The 20,778-nt window shown below is 40.4% G+C and overlaps 1 protein-coding gene across 4 annotated transcripts in view; it reads right to left on the bottom strand.

Moving 5' to 3' along the window:
• Nucleotides 1–20,778, bottom strand: part of AUTS2 (activator of transcription and developmental regulator AUTS2) — a 1,112,861-nt gene that overhangs the window by 852,500 nt on the left and 239,583 nt on the right. The gene's annotated exons all lie outside the window — the stretch shown is intronic.

Raw genomic sequence — 20,778 nt, forward strand, 5'->3', positions numbered from 1 at the left:
GGCCCGAAAGTCTGTACCTCTGATGGAGAGTAACGTTGTTCTCTCTGTAAGGTTCAACCGGGTAACCTGTTCTGAGCTTCCTAAGATATGCTAAAATAAGTCTAAAGTCGCCAACATTTTCTAGACATGAACTATAGGGCATCTATCAAACTATCTGTGTCGCAAAGAAACCTATAAGCCATTTCTACCCCACAAGCTCTACACAAAAACAGAACCAGAACTGGGCATAATAAACCTTTTTAGCCCCTTGGCTTTTGTGTTAATAATCTGATGAAGGCAATCACAGTCAATTTAGCAATAATAATAATAATATTAATGCCAGAAACCTTAGCACTAAGTTTACAATCTGACTGGGGCAGGAGCAAGAAACAAATTCTATTCTGATCCACAGAACAAAAAAATGATTGAAGTGGCTATTCTCTTCAGTAAAGTACCAAACTAGTACCATTTAGATGCATAGGAGAGAAGTTAATTCTTTATACACAGTGATGCCTTAGAGTGAGCATCAAGAGTCTCTCTAGTGCTTGAGAAAAGCTGACCTAGACTTTCAAATGCATATATTTACTTGATATACTGCCAAATGCCTAGACATTCAGCACAATAGTTTTAGAACAGATAGAGTAAAAAGCTCATCCAGGAAGGACTGGGGGAAAGAGGGGGAGGGATAAATATGCAAAGCATGATCACAATGGATTCATAGAAGAGTCTAGTAAGAGATAAAGATGAAAATAAAATGTTTAGGGCAGATTATACTCAATATAGAACCATTAAAGGTTTTTAAGGGGAAGCATCACGAGTTTAGAGTAGACAAGCAGAATGTCCATCCTAGATGCCCACCATCCAATAGACACAAGGCCTGGGCTGACTCCTATCAGTTCCACCTTCTTAATCCCTCTGCCATCTGTCCACCTCTCTGTGACTCCACTGTCCCTACCTGAATTCAGACCTCCTCATCTGGACTTCCGTTACGAACATCCTAATTGGTATCCACGTCTACAGTCTTTCACCCTGCTGCAGGATTGCTGACACCTCTAAAGTGCAGGTCTAAGTGCGTCACTTCCTTGCAAGAAACTTTCAATTCATGATCAATTCTAATCTCCTTTGTGGACTCCTTTTGGTCCACACAGGCTTCAATTACCTAGGCCCTTGCTTATAGCTCTAACCTCATTTCTTGTCACCATCTCCTGGACTCCACCCACCTCCCCAGTTCCCCAGTTGTGCCAAGAGTCTTTTAAGTCTCTTTAAAACTACAATTTCCTCTGCCAGTAATATTATTTCCTCCTAGCTCACTCAACCCTCTCTGCTTGGCTATCTCCAACTTAGCTTTAAGTTCTCCATTATCCTTAACAAAACACTTATTCCTCTTGTATTATACTTTCCACTTACTTTTCCATACCTCTACCAGTCTGTGAACCCCTTGAGGCAGGGACTGGGCCTGATGTGCTACCATATCCCCAGCATCTAATAAATCAACTTTTTCCTCAAAGAAGTATTTAATCCAGGGATGACTCTGTACATAAAGTAGGTGGTTCCAGTCATTCTCTGACACACTCTCTCTGGGAGGCAGGAGGCAAGAAGCTATGCATGATATTCAAATCCCACCCAAGTCATTCCCTTAGGGCAGGTGTACCATTTCTATTCCCGGCAGCATTTCTAACAAATCAGCACATGTTTTAAGCTTAAGAAATATATGCCAGTTTAGCTTCCATACTCAACGAAGACTCAGTAGGGGTGGTAATAATAATAGCAGCTCACATTTACTATATACTTACCACTGGCCAGATGGTGTGCTCATTTACCTAATCCTCACGACAACCCTATACATTAGGAACTCTGTTTCTCCCACAATACAGATGAGGAAATTGAGGTTTAGAAATGTTAAGGCAAGTAATTCTCAACTCTGGCTGTTTACTGAATCTTCTAAGAAACTTTAAACACACACACACACACACACACAAATAATGCCGGACCCCCACCCAAATGCAACTAAATCCCAATCCCTGGGGGCTTTTTTTTTAACTTCCTTAAATGTGCCTAAATTTCTCCAGTTTCTATGCTGCAGACAACCTGAAGTCAGTCTGATTCCAGAGCCAGACATATCTGTTAAACCACTACACTCTTTTAAGCTATTTCTCTGAATTTATAAGTCCTGGAACATTTATCCTTTCTCTTCAAAGTATGAGCAGGTGATAGCCTCTTGATTAGTAAAAGGAGAGTCTCTTGAGAATATAGATTATATCAAGTGCCACCCTGAATGTGTAAGTCAACTTCATGGTTCTCATCTGAGACAGCAAAGAGGGCTCTTTGCTAATTTAATAGCAATTCTCGTAACAGTATCTTCTACAAATTCTACTTCCCAGCAGCCACTGGACCACAGGATGTTAATCCACCACCATTTAATTAAAAAAAAAGAACCTATTTTCTCAGGAGGCACAAGAAGCCCAGATTTCCACCAGACATGACAGGCCAAAAGAAGACAAATGAGTTATATAATTGGTGTGGGAGGCTAAAATTTTAAAAGCCTACCGTAAAACGATGTTTGAGATACTCCAGTATCCCAAATGTGTTAGAAACTAAACACAGAAGCATTCTGTTTTCATTTTGGTGCTTAGAATAGAATTTAGGCTCACATGCAGATATAACGTCTGACACATATATTATGGACATACCCAACATGACAAGAAAGAAAGTAGATGGAAGAAAACATTTAAGCAAATTATAGATAAAGGGGCGAACAGTACAATGGATTGATGTTCTAACCTTTCCTATTTCTGAAGCCTGAGCTTCAAACAAAGAAAGTAAGAGCTTATCCGTGCTTTCCTCAATGTGAAAACAAAAAGAACATTAGGATGGGCATATATGTCTCTGCCGTGCTTTCTTATCTATTAAGTTCAGGGCCAGCCTCCTGGGTGAGTGACCTGTGCAATCACCCAGGGCCCTGAACTCAGAAAGGCTCATCTCTTTGTCTAATGCTCTATAATCTTATCTTTGAACTTGTGTTTGGTAAGTGAAGTATGATGAGACAGTGGAACACATGCACAAGTAGAGGAAATTTACGTAATAGGCATGCCTGCCATTCTCTGCTGCTCTGTTTGCACACAGCATTCACAATGTCCCAAGAACACAGAATGCAATGAACATAAGAGTTCAGTAAGACTCAAACAGAATACAAGGTAAGCACATTACATCTATGATGGAGTAAGAGGAGACACTAACAGCCTTGGAGACCATAATTTTCCTTGGAACCAGAATTTGGCTTAACATAAAAAGGAGGCAAGGGTGTTAGAAGAACTTGGACCTAAAGAGTTCATACTCCTTTTGGAAAAAAATACACACAAATGGGAAATTTTACAAAATAAAGGAAGCAATGTCACACTCAAGTCAGAATTAAAATATATATCCAAAAATGAGACAGCAATTAGAAGTGCTTAGAAGCGGAAGACTAGCAAAGATATCATGGTAGAACGGGTTCTTGAATAAGACTCAACAGATCTTTTGCCTTTTACATTATATAGTACACACAAAAACATGTTACATATGTTTAATGAAAGCTGGTGGAACTGTCTCTCTTGCCAGCCTTCCATAATTTCCCCTACAGTTGTTCAGAATGTCATTTTCCAGAGTCTTTTGCTTAGATAATTCATAGGTAAAACACTATGTTCCAACAGCTCCTACCCAAGCATTAACAGCACACTGCTTCAAACTCCCATGTCAGTAGTGGCTGATCTGCTTCATTCAGAAGGAGTGGTTGTACAGGGGCAGTGACTGTTACTCACAAGAAGGACCGAGGTGTATTACAGGCATGCGCCGAACCAAAGGTAAATACCTCTTCCAGCACAATGCATAGGTATGAGGACAGCTCTTCATTTTCCAAGCTAGCAGAGGAGAACACTGGTGCAATTACTCCTAAACTGCCTAATCCCCGTATCACTTATATTCAAAAGCCAATATGGGTAGTGGAAAGAGCAATGGCCTAGAGGCCTAAGATCAAATTTTAAGTCGTGCTTGATCTTATACAAGCTATTGCATCTACTGGAAATTCAAATTTCTCACTTATAAAATAGGAAGACAAACCATTACAGCTCCCTTGTAGGTTGTTGTGAGATTCAAATCAGAATGTGTGCACAGCATGGTAAAAAGCAAAGCATGGAACAAACGTTGCACATTCCTTATTAAGCTCTGGAGTAGTCTTATGTGCTTTGAGGAAGATTTAGCTTCATAATTAGCTTGTATTGCTGCACATAAACTGGTTGGCAGAGTGAACCCAGCCTCGGATAAAAACTTCAGTCAACCAAGAATTGACTGTCCTCGTCATCCAAACGTTGGTGTTAAGGATCTTCATGCAGGAAGATATTGTGTTAAATATGTGAACCGGTCACAATTTAAATGAAGAAAAATTCTACTCAAGAACTTTAACATTCATCTTTGATACATGCTTTATGATGTGTCACGCGCATAACATTCATCTTTGATACATGCTTTATGATGTGTCACGCGCAACAAGTAGATATATCTGATGTACCTACCACTTGAGCCAAATGTTCTCATCTCAAAAATGAGCACCATCTTCTCAGGGAGCAACAAGGTCAAGGTGAATACTAGCATAAGTGAATGATTCCAATAGGCAGCAGAAGCTTATAGCTCAGTGGTGTATAGTTTCTACCTGACTTATGAACTTTACACATAAACTGTTTTCTAATTTGTCCACAGCAAGGGAAACTTTAGGGGTTGCTTAACATACAAGAAACTTGGATTTACTTCTTTATAACATTTTTTTAACTGTGAAAGATTAACTCAGCCAGGCAGCCCAGGAACAATGGTCTCAGATTACAATCTCCCACCAAGTCCTGAAGGCCTGCCTGCCTCCTAGACTCCAGCTCAACAATCAGCTCAGGGAGTCAGGATTCTCCTTGAACAGCAGAGAAATGTCACCTGACCCTCAGACAACCTAAGACAGCCCACAACAAAGCAGATGAAAGGATACTGCCAGTCAACGCAGCTCCCACTGCTCCTTCGTCCTCTTTTAAAGGCAGACGAGAACAGGCCCCAGACAACCTGGCAGTACATGCTGAAGGCTAAGCCTGGCAGAAGACCCCTGTCTCTGGGACTTGTTTATCTTGCTCAAGTTGGCTAAAGAATCACTGAGCGACACATGGGTCCCTTTTCCAGGCTGACAATAACCCTGCCACGTGAATCATCAAGCACCTGGAAGAAAGGCCAGCAGTCCTGACCCCCAGCCTGCTAACCCAGGATCTACACACTCATTAGATACATGTGACTAGATTAAGGCACCTCTAAGCAAACCACAATCCTAGGCTATACCAGGAAACCTCTGGGAGGACGGAAGCAAATACTCCTATCTTAGTTCTCAATCATAGTTGAAGCCAGATCCTGTGCTCTTAACCTTTCTAACCAGCCTTGTCTTACCACGGGTGTACGACATATTATGACAAGAGGACTGAAAAGGCCTGTAAGATATATACCAGAACCTCGTCTCACCTAGGTGTCTCTAACTAAAGATGCTCTAGCACTTGTTATGTGAAAGGACCTGCTCTACAACTTATTCTTCCAACAAGTACTTCCAACAACACACTGAATCCAAAGTTAATAGACCAAGTTCTATTGAAAATACAAAAGGAATAAGATGATCCCTGCTATCACAGCAATTATGACCCAGCAGGGCGATAAGATCCTTAAGTAAATACCTGCAGTATGCGGCAGGTGGCCTAATAGAAGTGTAGCACCCATTTGCTCCTGGAGCAGGAGAGTACACTGCAATGGGTAATCATGGAAGGTTTCCGGGAAGAGGCATCTGAGCTGGGCTTTAGCAAGGGCAAGATTTTGAAAGGCAGATATGGGAGAATAAGGAGAACAGAATGAGCACCTATGAGGGAAAGTTAGTAAAAGATAGAGCTGGGTTGTTAAGGGAGGGAATGGGCTGCTTAATCACCAGGCTTAGGAAATTTGAACTTCATCTGACAGGCAGCAGGAAGCCATGGAAGGCTTTTGAACAGTATATTGAAATAAGCAGACAAACAGACAACTACAGGAAGGTTTGCGGGAAAGAGATACCAGAACCACAAGACCAATTATGAGGCTGCTGAAACTGTGCAGATGATGTGTAATGAGCACCTGAACAAAGCAGGTAGCAAAAAAAAGTGAAAAGGAAAAAGGACTTATAAGTGACAAGGAATAGGAAGTACTCATGAGAGGTAAAAAAAAAAAAAAGTGTGTGTGGGGGGGGGGGAGAAAGCCACAAATACCAAAAAAAATTTTAACCAGAAAACGTAGGCGGCATTACTGAAAAGAAAGAATGAAAAAGAGTTGATGAGAGTGTGTACATTTTATCATAGACGTGCTGGGATTCTAATGGAATTTCCAGATACAGACACAGAGATATGGAGTTGGGAAGGTAAATTCTGACTGGAAATGAAAATTGGGACATTAATGGCATTTTGATCATGGATGATGTGCTAATGAGAAGAGTCAGAAAAATAGAACTCAGGGCAGTGTGCACAGCTAGGGGTTTAGATAAGGAAATGAGAACAGAAGAGAAATGGCCTTGGCACGAGACATGGATAAAGAAAAAGAAAAATGTGATGTCACAGAAGGCACAGAAAAGAAAACATTTCAAGGAGAGAAACCATTAACCCCTGTCAAACATTACAGAGACTTTTTGTAACAGAGGAAGAGGAATGAGAAAGGTCCCTGAACTAGGAGATTAAAAAGTATCAAGTGAGATTTCATCCATATCGACATCAATGACCAGGGTGGATGCCACCTGATACTGAGAGCCCTCTGCATTCAAAATACATTTAAGAAATTCTGTGCAGCACAGAGATCATATAAAAAACCTAACAGTGACTCGGGACACGCTGGACACAGGTCTGGGCAGCATCTGGAAATATGCACAGTAACCATGAGTGCCAAAGAGCACTGCGTGGCCCAGGCCTGGAGACCATAGCAACCAATGCTATCTCACAGAAACCCTCTCCACCTCCCCCAAACCCGCACTCCCCACTTGCTGCCTTCTCCTCCCTAGAAGTCACAGTCATCAAGCAAAGCAGTGCAGAGAATATCACAGTCTAAATATACAATTCCCTTTAAAAAAAAAAAAAGCCTACCATCCTGAAATATTCTACACATGAGACATAAATCTTTCTGTTCATTCATGTCTGTTAGTAAAAAAAAAATAGTTGAAAGCAGATATATGAACTTCCTATCCATCCTGTGGGATATTTGTAATACAGAGAGTGAAACTTATATAATGTGTGTACAGAAGAGCAGATGGGTCTTCCAATAAGTGAAATACGATCCCTCTCCTACCATACTTTTAATCCACTAGTTGCCTTATCTTTTTCTAGGAATATTCTCTTTTTATATTCAACTCCCATCTATTTGGATAGATCATTAGCATCATCACAAATCATGGCTTCAGTTCCAACCCAACAGCATTATGCAATTTACTGCATGGCACCTGGCATTAAGGCTCATGTTATCTGATTTTAGGAGTCATTATTTCAAATATTTTAGATAAAGTATGTTTTCCCTCTCAGTATACAGAATGATAAATGGTTTGCAAATAGTTGTGAAGTCTCCACTTAGTATGTCAACGAGTAAACAATGCTCCTGCTGCCATGGTCCCTTTTATTATTTGAATCCTGAAGAAACTGTTCTGCAAACAGCATGGCTGCAAGATGACATCTGTGTGTTCATTAATGCATCATTTCCTCTGCACAGAAGCTCTACAACTGAAATTTAATTCTAATCTTTAATTGAACAAAATTGCTTTCAGATGACAAATTAAGGCGAGGGAGCCACACCCCAGCACAGGGCTACAGCAAGGAAGAGTGGCATCATCCCTTCTCCAGCATGAAGGAAAACCGCAACGAAAAATTGACTGTGAATGATTTGCTCTCACTTGGCTGCACTGTGGAAGGGAAAAAAAAAAAAAAAAAAGGGAAGAGGAAACAGTATGCTTTATTACAGTCATTTTGTAAACAAAGTGAATATGGGAGTATTTGAATATAAAATCTCACAGTAATCTACCCAATGTTGGAACAAAGTAGAGTTATTGGAGACATGGCACCAGTTTGATATGCTCTAAACCCTGGTTCTGAAGGCAGTAAGACATATTTGGGTTTAAAAACTTAATGTCTGGGACTTCCCTGGAGGTCCATTGTAAAGAATCCGCCTTCCCACGCAGAGGACGCAGGTTCGATCCCTGGTCGGGAAACTAAGATCCCACATGCCATGCACCACACTACTGAGCTTGCACACCTCAACGAGAGAGCCTGCCTGCCGCAAAATTACAGAGCCTGTGCACCACAACTAAAGAGAGAAAACCCTCACGCCACAGCTAGAGAGAAGCTCGCGTGCCGCAACGAAGAACCACCGTGCCAGAATGAAGATCCTGCATGCCACAACTAAGACACGACACAGCCAAAAAAAATAAAATGAAATGAAAAAGAAAAAAAAAACTTAACATCTAGTGGGACCAGTAATTTATTTTGCTTGGGACAAAGACTCCTATCCCAACACTACTTCCTGGCATCAAGAACCACAGTCCAAGTCAAATGTCAGTCAGAGACACAGGTCAGCAGATTGCAAGCCTGAGATACCCAGAGCACCAAACACAATGCAGAAGCCAGAAGGCTATTTGGTCAGCCTCTCCTCCAGAGGCTGCCGGACTTAATGGTATTATGGTGCTTTTTATGTCTCTGTGGCTTCATTTTAACGCACCCTCGATACCCTGGACTTCTTGGTGTGAAGGGGCAGGCACACAGCCTCCCAGCTCTTGAGCAAGGCTACCACACTACTCAATCCAGCTGTGGCTTACCGCAGTAGACTCTATAATTAGGTAGAATCTTAATCTAGACTCTTTTTTTTTTCTTTTCTTAATTTTTTAAAAATTTATTTTATTCAAGTATAGTTGATTTACAATGTTGTGTTAATTTCTACTATACAGCAAAGTGATTCCATCATACATATATACATACATTCTTTTTCATATTCTTCTCCACTATGGTTTATCACAAGATAAACACACACACACCTCCTGAGCTCTAATGTCTTTGGAAGACTCGGGTGAATATTTGTGCTAGACCTGGGTGCTGTCTGAGCAGAGTGTCTTAGAAGTCCCTTCACTAATCAGACAACTTCCTGGCTCAAGAGGTGTTTTTCTAAGCATTATCCTAAACAGCTCAGCTTGGCAACACCAGAAAAAAACAGGACTATCCATTTAATACCAGGCTCCAGACTTTGCCCTCCAGATAATCTTAGACTCCTGCTGCCTTTTCACATCTTTATGAAAAAAGTGCTCATAAATACCTATCAGGAGGAGACGGTGAGAGGTGACCAGTCACATGAGGCTGGGGCTCACCAGGGCAGTGGCTTAGATCCACCGGTCCTTCTCACCAGTGATTTAACCTCTCTTCTAGAAAGAAAAATAAGTCACATATTTTTTATCTCTCATCTACTTTGAAGAGTCAGTATCATTCTACAGAACTGGACCAAAATCTCATGCAAAACTGTGTCAAGGGAAACTTCTGGCCCTGAAATAGGTAAAAGAGATCACCAGACCTACTTTCAGGGAAAACTGAAGCCCCCAGGGAGTCTCATCCTACAGAGACAGTACTTCTGTCATGACTAGGCTATTTCATAAGTCCATAAACTGTCTAAAGAGATGCAAATAATATCTATCCTCTAGGAGAACCACCTGCCCTCTCCCTGAAAAAAGTCAGTTTTATGTCCATCTAACATTCTTTTCAACATTACTCCATATAAATTTGTGATTCTTTGACTTCTTTTTACCTGGTGTAACATCAGCCTCGTTCCCTCATTTAATAATAAGTTAAATAAAATCTTTGACAGGTATAACATTTTATATCTATATATGAGTCATGGTTTTAGCTTTTTTTTGAATATTATTCTTTTAGCTATTAGAAGTGATAAAACTTGGGTCCAAGAAAGAAGAAAAACCTGTCTCTAGGATTCTGAATTCTAAAGGATACTTTTTTTCCCCCAACAATAAACATGAGGAGGTAACGTGACTTGAGATGAAAAGTGAGTGAAGGAAACTAGAGTGTCCTTTCCAAAGGACATCATCTTTAATGTTCACAGAACCCCAAAATGAATTTCTCCAAAGGATTTTTTAAAAAAGAGGTCCAGGGGACTTCCCTGGTGGCACAGTAGTTAAGAATCCGCCTGTCAATGCAGGGGACACAGGTTCGAGCCCTGCTCCGGGTAGATCCCACATGCCACGGAGCAACTAAGCCCATGCGCCACAACTACTGAGCCTGCGCTCTAGAGCCCGTGAGCCACAACTACTGAGCCCGCGTGTCACAACTACTGAAGCCCGCGCACCTAGAGCCCGTGCTCTGCAACAAGAGAAGCCACCGCAATGAGAAGCCCGCACACCGCAACGAAGAGTAGCCCCCGCTCACCACAACTAGAGGAAGCCTGCACACAGCAACGAAGACCCAACGCACCAAAAATAAATACATAAATAAATAAAATAAATTTTAAATAAATAAATAAATAAAAAGAGGTCCGGTGTTAAGTTCAGAATCACGTGAGAAACTAACTGAAAAACTTGATTGTAAGGCACATGATTCAAGGAAGCAAAGCCATGTTTCCCTAAATAGCACCCAGAAAACCAGGTCAGTCAAGATAAACGACTTATCCTGCCATCTTCTCAGATGGGAAAAAGCTAGGAAAGCAGCCATGTTGGTCTCTTATCCCACATACTTCAGGACTGGCAATTCTAGGAGACTCCAAGGAAAGCTTCAGAGGTATTAAGAAATAATCATTTATCTGAATTAACATTCCACTCCAGATGAGGTAATTAATTAGGCAAAAGAAAACAATCCTTAGTACTTTGCTCTGATAATTAACAAACATTAAATCTGCCATTGGTAATTTACTACACTGGGAACAGAAAATTTCAATTGTTCAACCTCAACTTGCAAGCCTTTTATCTCCTTGCAAGCTTTTTTCAATAATCCTTTATCGGCTGACATTAAGGAAAGTACAAAAGCAGTGGGGCACTGCTCAAGATGCTTACTTAACCTTTATAGCTGCAAGATGGTACAGTGTGTGCATTTTTCAAAGTGACAGGCTGCTTTATAAGGAACATCAGCAGACTAGAGAAAGGAGCACCATGTCTGTCCAAAACAGAGAACAGCATCCTCCTTATTTTCCCAACCGCCATGCAGAGCACTCCTGCCATTCTATGTCAATCCCTGCACTAGGAGACAGCCCAAATCCATGTATAGGTCCTTCAAGCGTTGCTTTCAGAATATGATAAAACCCTGAAGGGGGGAGAAAAGCAACAGCATTACTTCTCACCCTCTCCTACAAATCAAAGGAAAGGACATATTGAATCCTGCTTTTTTAGTAACTTGAAGCCCTGCATAAAAATCTGCTTAACAGCTTCAGCCTGGGAACCAGCTTTCTTTTTTTTTTTAAATGAGCTGCATTGCCTGTGAGGTGGGTTTTGTTTTGGGTGTTGCCTTAGCTATATTTTCAGTCCGTCAATCACCAAGGTTTTGAGCACTAGGCCCACTGCAATGAAATATGGATCTTTGATTCAATAAAATCATGAAATAAAAAACTTCTGAAGTTCTCCCAAAGGAAAAGTGGCCTCCAAATAATATCATGTGTCCTAAATGTGCTGTTGTATAAAGCAGTTGACACTGCAAGAAGCAGCACCTCCAAAACCCTCTGAAGGGAGACATCCTGCTGGGTTTACGTGGGGAAAAAAATGTAAGCAACACACACCCTTGTGTTTGCTATAGCTCTTTACAACTGAATCTAAAGCAGGAAGTAGTGAGGAGGGAGGAGTCGGGAGAAACAGAGCCAGTGACAGCTCTGTAAGTAGAACTGCCTCGGTTCCATGGTGAATTGTGATTATGGTGCATGGAGAGGGTGGAGGGCGGTAAGGAGTGGAAAAAGCCATGAGGAACTCCAGGGGTGATCTGCATGGTATACAGACATGAAGCTATACATATATAAAAATCTATCAAGCTATCCTTTAAGATCAGTGCATGTAATTACATGTTAGTTACACCTCTCTAAAAAAGTAAATGGCTCAGAAAAAAAATCTTAATCCTTCATTTAAACCAGGGTGCTCCCACCTTACCGTTTAGATATCACTATGATGCAGTGGAAAGACCATCAGACTGAGACTCAGAAAGAGCATCAGGTTCTGGCCCTCACTAGCTGTCTGTCCTTGGGTAAGTGCCTTTTCCTATCTTTATGCAGGTCATCATACTGGAAAAAAAGATAGGTAACCTGAAACATAGGGTCCAGGGTCTCCCAAATACCAGCTGAATCAGCCCTTAGAGCTGCTGGCCAGGTAGGAATAATGTCCTGTAAAATTTCTGAATTTGAACACCTCTGCAGCCTCTCAATGTCCCCACCCCATTGCTCCCTGTTGCTTACACCTGTCCAATTCATTCACTTATGCTACCTGTCTAACCTCAGGAAATATGTGAATTTTAGAGCACTTGTCTTAGACCCTTAGAGTCATTTCTAGCCCGAAAACTCTATGATTTAAAGTTTAGATACTTCACTAGGATTTTTTTTTCCACTCTGGCCCTGACAGGCTTAATGGAATAGAGGAATCTAACAGAGTAACATTTAGAGCATGTATTTGATGTGGAACTATCCAGTAACAAGTATCCTGCACAACCTAGCTGGCTGGCTCTTGAAATCAACTAGCTGGTGACAAATTCTTTAGATGGCTAACCAGGCATGTTCACATGTTCTTGTTCTCCTAAATCTACAAAGCAGACATCCACATGAGATTAAGTTTTAATGCTTCTATTTGGATGAAGATGAGAATGGAGGTGACTAGAATCGACAGCCACAAATAGATGAATATGGGTGTAAGAACAAGGACTAGTTACTAAGATAGCCTCTCTCAGTTTGTCAGCTTGTCTGACATTTCATCAAATTCTCAGGTCAGTTTTCAGGATGCATTAAAAGAAAATTATCCTGCAAAAGAGGATACATAGCAGGTAACAATTTTTTTTGTTTTAACTTAACGATGAACCTTAATATGACCATGACCTAAAACTCTTACAACACTGTCTTTTCCCCTCTACTAACTTCTTTATTTCTACTTCTATTTTTAAAATATTTAAGTCTAAAGAGATTTCCCATTGAAATATTTTAAAACTCCCTTTGTTTCTTCTGAAAGCACAATATCCTCAATTTTTATCCAGGAGTTAATAGCTCTTGCTTTCATTCTGTAAATGTTGGTAATGGCTGTCTTGACAAGGTTCTCTGCTTCAATGAACACAATATTTGGAATGATGAAAATACTACAAGCATGAACCCTTCCTATATAATATTTAATAGTCCTGTTCACTTGACAACTGCAATGATTTCCAGAAGTTAAGCAAAGCAGAAATAATTAATACCTACTTGATGTCCAGTTCTATATAAGGCACTGTCAGGGCGAACAGAATTAATCTAAGACTCAGTCTCTGGCCACATAAGGCTTATAGCAGGTATGAAGACCAATCCCCCTTGACGCCAAAGAGTAAGGCAGACCCGGTAACTACTCTGTGAAGTCTTTTTAATTCAAGGGCTCTTCCCCTGGTGTTGACAGTGCTTTAATTTAGTACCTTCACTTCTCTTCCTCCTTCCTAGGCTGCATGGCCTTCTGGCCACCATCACCTCAGCACATAATCAGAGCACCACAGGGGAAGGGAGGAAAGAAAAGGTACAACTCCATCCATTCTGCTCTCGGCATAAAGAAGCTCAGCAGGGGAGGCATTTGAAACTAATGACTAAAACAAGAGTTAAGACTTACCTTGGAGTTAAACAGGAAGTCAGAAAGAAAAGACCTTGAAGGTCACCAAGTCAACTTCTTTCTAAAGTCAAGAAAAGCCCAGAGGAAGTGACCATCTCAGTAGCAGGATAGGGGAGTTTCAGCTCTGACTTAATTTGAAGAACAGTGCAAGACCAACAAAGTCTTAGAATTTTTAAGCTCCAACCTCACATTTTTTCTTTTACCATTATTGATAACTACACCCCAATGAATTGATATTCAGGTGATTGTCCTGATACCAGCAGCAACAAACAAAGCTTCTGCTACCCTGACATATAAAGACGATATTCTTGACCAACCACACGCAGAAAATGCAACTCTGTGCTTCTTTCCCAGAAGCAGTAATAAATTTTCACTGATCTATCAACACACTAGATCCTTGTTTGGCTTCCTCTATGAGAAGGTGGTGGGGAGGAGACTGTGAATGGAGAACAGAGCATGGCTCATCAGACCCCACATCTCTAACAGCTGTGCTCATGGCGTCAAGAAAATGTCCAAGGTGCCATCAAACAGTCCACAAGGCAATGTATAGCTCTGGGGCTGGCCAAGAATTCACTCCTGAGCTTGTTGCAGCTGGCAGCTTGATTTCCCCTTAGTCAGAGACAAAGAGAAAAATTCCTTAGGACACTGGTGCTATTCATTACCCAGGAGAAATGTCTTATCAAACGGCAGTCCGAAAGTACAAATTAAATTCCAGCTATTGAGAAACATCCACTTATGTTATTTGTGTAATACAGACCATTTCTATGGCTATCTTAAAAATCAAATCCATTTCAGCTACTACATCTTTCATCTCAGAGTCTGCTAGGTGAACTTGCATATAATAAACTAATGATCTATATCTCCAGGGCAATAAATAAACAAAATTTCAGGTGCTCCTCAAGACCCTACTTTCCACCCTTCAAAGTACTAAGTAAATCAATTACAACCTGCCCTATTATCAGCAAGAAGACAATGTTCTGTCATTTTGTTGTGTCAAAGAGTGTTTGGGAGGCAGGACTAACGCCAGACCCAGGAGGGAGAAGTTAGACGACAAAGACAGCTCACTGTGATTCCGCTGCATCAGCAGAGCCCTCATTTGCCCAGCACTGTCAAAACAGGCAAATAAAACCTAACATACAGTAATAGTACCTTGTAGGGCTCATTCCAGGGCTGCCTGCTTTGTTTTAATGCAGCATGCCCGAGCATGGGTTTCCTTAGACATTCCAAAGGGGCTGCTCAGCTTGGGGGAGGAGAGGAGGAGCCTTGTCAGCTGACATCTGAATAGACTGCACATGTCTGATTCTCGACAGATCCATAGCTCCAAGTGCCGAGGGCCAAAGGATCTAAGCAAAGAACTTAAGGACTACTATGCACACAGAGTCTCACTGAACTAATTTAACAGGAAAAAAAATAGCTCATGCATCCCTTCCTCTGAAGCTGTCAAAGTCCTAGCTTTTTAAAGGGAAACAGCAGTTCCCTGAAGAACAAAAAATGTGAGCATTCAAATGCTTGTTAGTCCATGTCCACTGTGTACAAATGTCCCAATACACTACCAGTCAAAGGCAACAACCACCAAGGGAACCTGTGAAAAATTCCAGGGCTAGCACTTACACAGCTGAGCCAAAACAGAAAAAACCCAATAAACAAAAGCATTCTCATACACGTTATTTCACTGATTTCTTACATGAGGAGGTGTGCTATCTTTACAAAATTGAGAAAACTGAGGCTGGCAGTAGTTAAGTGACTTGTCCAAGGCCATGCAACTAGTTAGTGCATCCAACTCAAGTCTGTAATGAGACGAGGGAGCAAAAGATGAAGGACAATCAAAACCGGAAACCGAAGGGTCTAGAAGATCTCCCACACAGTACGAAAAAAGGAGTGACCAGTGCAGAGGTGAAATACAGGGAGAGGGACAGCAGGAATCAAGATGACCAGTTAAGGCATTAATAGTTAATAATAAGGATTTAAGAGATCAGCTAGAAACCAAGGAGAGGACACAGGCAATGTATTATTTAAAGTATGCTTCTCAAAGCACAGCCCCCAGGCGCCAGGCTTGGAGATCACTTTCCCCCTGGTGGGGTCCAGGCTGAGGGGAGAAGTCCCCAGACTGAGCCCTGGACAAGAGAGTCGGGCTTGCCCCCTTGGGACCTGACCTATTCCTGAAGCACCCATTTAAGTGTTGGGGTCACTTTAGGGGGGACAAGAAAATGAAGCATACAGAATTGTGAATTATCTAAAACCTACAAAGTGAGGAATGGCTCAAACAACCCGGAACATTTAGGCAGGAAACAGAGAAATTTGATTTATTCCATCCAGTCAGAAGAATCATAGCGGAGAAGCTACATGCAAGCTAACTGTGCCTCAATCCAAGGAAATTTTTTTTTTTTAATGAAAGCCATCCAACAGTGAAATGAGCCAAACAAGGGTCCCCAGGACTCACTATCCCTGAAGACCTGAAACAGAAGCTGGTTGACAAAGCTCATAAGAGTGAAGAAGCAGAGGGTGAGAGCCTGGAGCAGGTCCTCACAGCAAGAGTCATAATCCCCAGCCCCTTAGTTTCCTTTTCATGAAAAACAAAACAAAAAATTATCCACCTACCTGAAGGCATTTATTGTAAGTATGGCTGTTATATAGACTATGACCAACATGTGAAGTCTAGAAAGCTAAGAAACAAAGCAATGTGGATTAATGAAGCAATCTGTAAATGTTTACAGAGTTCAACAAGGGATGGACTATGGTAAGTGCTTTGCCTATGATCCTGAGTTGAGAAAACTGAAATCCCAAGCAGGAAGAACATTGGATATATACGGGATTAGTATGAAATGATAAAATTTAAGAAAATCAATACTGCTATTATTCATACCATCCATCAGATATCAATACAAAATATGATTAATATGTGTTCCAGGTGATACACTAAAAGGGGTCCAGGACTTCAGGTTAGGAGGCCAAATTCTAGTCCTGCCTCTTTCAAAAAAGGCAGTAGAAATCACCTCACCTCTACAGTTTCAAGTTTCATATCTAAAGTGAGTGGGTTGGGCAAATGCATTAAGGGCCTATCTAATAATAAAATTATACAATTCCATTGCAATAAAACAGAAAATATTAATTTCCCAACAGCAAGGTTAGTTTAGTATTAGTACTTAGCTTACCCATGAACTTTAAGCAGCTTTAATTTATGTTTGAAGCCATTTTCTTCTATTTTTTGGAAGTTTTATTTTACACAGACTAGGTATACCAGACACTGTGGGAATCATAAGTAATGTTCCTAACCAGAATTTTCCTTTTTCTCAGCATTCAACATTAGGGGTAAAGTGATTTTTTCCTGCAGATCTTTTACATTCTCAAAACAATCATGGGCTTGAGAAGCAAAGCATTCATCTAAAAAGTCTCTATTTGCATTGAAAAATACACTGTAGACACTGGCATAAATAATTTTAGGAGTATCAGTATCTTCCTAAGAATTAAACCAAACTCTTCCTCACAAACACATATGCTGTCTATAAGACCGCCCTCTAGAAATTTAAAAAAGGATAAAATCTTACTGATGATTTGTGAATTGAAAGATTCCTAGGAAAGATAAAATTAAAGTCACATAACAATCTCAAGAATAAAGAACACATCATTACTGAATATCCCCAGCACCTAGCACAGTGATTATCACAAAGTAGTCACTCAATAAATAACTGTTGAATGAATCACTCACTCTCCAAGAGAGAAGTGAGAAAAATAACTACTTAATCTTTCAGAAATAAAATTAAAGTGACAGTAAAGATGAATCAATTGGGAGAATACAGTCACTTGATCACATCTTAAATTTTGCCAGAAACATTAAGAAACGTGCAAACACACTTGCAGATAAAACCACTATGGCATTCTAAGAAATTAATACTGGGTAAAATCTAGGTAGTATCTTTTACCTTTTATTGAAACAAACAAAAATAATAAGATGTTTAAGAATTCTGACTAGGCCCTCACCAACAGAACAGAAAGCTCTAAATAGTTGCATGATTAAGTACAAGAGAGACTATAGAAAAGAAGTAGAATGTAGAAGAGCATGAACTTTAAGTTCTAAGACCTGTGTTCAGATCCCAGCTCTACCACTCACTACCTAAGTGAGCTTAGCAAATTATTTGACCTCTCTAAGCCTCTATTTCCACAGCTGCAAAATACAGTAACAGCATCTAATAGGATGAATTCAGAAAATCACTGAAAGGCACTTAGCACACTGCCTGGCAATTACAAGTGCTTAATAAATGGTTCACAGTACTTACAATTGTTATTAGGGTATTCCAACTGCAAACCACAAGTTTGAGTAAAATCTCTTTATGTAATATTCTAGAGAGGGAGAAAAGGATAAGTAGGTAGGATGGTGTCAGGGAGAAAAAGAGAGTATATATGAATTTTCATTCCTTTGTGGGAACCTCATAAAACATGTAACTCTTGCTCTAGAACACGATGACTTCCATATGTCACTTAGGAATAACTGCTGTTCAAACAGAATTTAATTATCTAAACCTCTTTCACTCTTATCTCACTTAAACATCATGGTAACATAGAGATGTAGGTACATTAATAGTTATGATTAATATTTTAAAAATAAAGAAATAGTTCCAGATGCAATAGATGGACTTTCCCCTATTACTTCTGATAAGTACAGTGAAAAGCCTTAGATATTAATCTATAAAACAAACATAAGATGACCCTGGAAGGTGAGAGAAGAGACAGAATGGCTAGGCAACTTGGGACATGAGGAACATCAAAGTGACAAGTTTTCTTCTTGTCTCATAAATTCCAGGCTGAGCACTAGAGAAACAGGGAACCTGGGACATCAACAGGCACAGAAAAAAGAAGCCCCAAGAAAAGCTTGCTGTCTCTAGCTAAAATGCCATGAAAGATGCAGATTAGCAAAATAGAAAACTTTGAGATAACTGCTCTCCTACAGCCAAACTCCACTGAAAAACTGTGGATCTAACCCCACCCACGCTAGGAGATCCTAGACTTCTACCTGTGCCCCAAACTCCTCTACTTCTCATCCCCTAGGGTAATACCAGGGTGATGTAAATGCTGCCTGGGAAGCCAAGATTCACCTCCACCCAGTGGTTACAAGCCACCACTACCCCCGTTCTACTGTCATCAGTGAAGTTCAGGCTTCCACACCGAGGGTAATCAGGCATCCCTCCCCCTCACTGGGGTGGTGTCAGAGGAGGCCTGCTGGAGATTCAGGTTTTTCACAACCAGCTCATCAAATTTTCAACATCCCTACTCCTGAGGTATCAATGGAGACTCTGTGGGAACAGCAACAAGATGCTCCTTCCTTCCCCAGACAAAGTGGTATCAGCAAGAGCCAAATGAGGAGGCTGAACTCTTACTCACACCCAGTAGTAACAAAGGTGGTCTCCACTTCCCCTACCTGAGCAATGCCGGAGAAGGTCTGCTAAAACAAAAGATTTAGGTAAGATCCTGAGTCTCATAATGTAATACCTAAAATGGCCATGTTTCATAAGAAAGTCACTCATCGTGCAAAGACCCCCCAAAAATATCAACTTATATGAGAAAAGACAACTGATAGATGTTAACAGTGAGATGACAAAGATTTTAGAATTATCTTCTAAGGATTTGCAAACAGCCATCATGTGCTTCCACATGAAATTATAAGCACATTTAAAACAAATGAGAGGGCTTCCCTGGTGGTGCAGTGGTTGAGAATCTGCCTGCCAATGCAGGGGACACGGGTTCGAGCCCTGGTCTGGGAAGATCCCACATGCCGCGGAGCAACTGGGCCCGTGAGCCACAACTACTGAGCCTGCGTGTCTGGAGCCTGTGCTCCGCAACAAGAGAGGCCGCGACAGTGAGAGGCCCGCGCACCGCGATGAACAGTGGCCCCCACTCGCCGCAACTAGAGAAAGCCCTCGCGCAGAAACGAAGACCCAACCACAGCCAAAAATAAATAAATAAATATATTTTAAAAAAATAAAATAAAAAAATAAAACAAATGAGAAAGTAGAAAGTATTGAAAAATAAAGAGAAGATACAAAGAAAGCCAAATGGAAATTTTAGATCTGAAGAATATAATAAGCAAAACAAAAATGTCAAAGGATAGGCTCAACAACAGAATGGAGAGGACAAAAGAAAGAATCAATGAACAGGAAGAACAGTAAAAATTACCCAATCTGAACAAAAGAGAGAAAATAGGCCTAAAAAAAAGAACAAAGTTTGTCTGTTACTCAAAAAGTTAAACAAAGAATTACCATATGACCCAGTAATTCCACTCTTAGATATATACCTTAAAGAAAGGAAAGCAAGGAAGTGACCAAATATTTGTATACTCGTGTTCTCTTCAGTGTTATTCAAAGTAGCCAAAAGGTAGAACCAGCCAAGTGTCCATTAAAAGATGAATGGATAAACAAAATGTAGTTCACACAAAGAATAGAATATTAGTCAACTTTAAAAATGAATAAATGTCTGATACATACTATGAGAGAATGAACTTTGAAAACATCATGCCAAGTGAAATAAGGCAGCCATAAAAGAACAAATATTGCATGATTCCACTTATACAGAATACCAAGAGTAGGTAAATCACAGAAATAGAAAGTAGATTAATATAGGATACCAGGGGCTGAGGAGAAGGGAGAAGGAGAACTATTGCTTAATAGCTAGGTACAGAGTTTCTGTTTGGGTGATGAAAATGTTCAGAAAATAGGTGGTAGTGATAGTTGCACAATACTGTGAGTATATTTAATGTCATTGAAATGTACACTCAAAAATGATTAAAATGGTAAATTTTATGTTAAATATATTTTCCAAATAATAAAAAAAACTAGAAGTATATGTAATAAAATAAAATTATAAAGATTAAAAGTTGAAAACGGCCTCAGGGACATGTAGGACTATAACAAAAGATCTAACATGCTTGTCTTCTAGTCCCAGAGAGAGAAAATACGGGGGGGGGG

This window comes from Balaenoptera physalus (assembly GCF_965194825.1).
Source record: "Balaenoptera physalus genome assembly, chromosome: 16".
Lineage (NCBI taxonomy): Eukaryota > Metazoa > Chordata > Mammalia > Artiodactyla > Balaenopteridae > Balaenoptera > Balaenoptera physalus.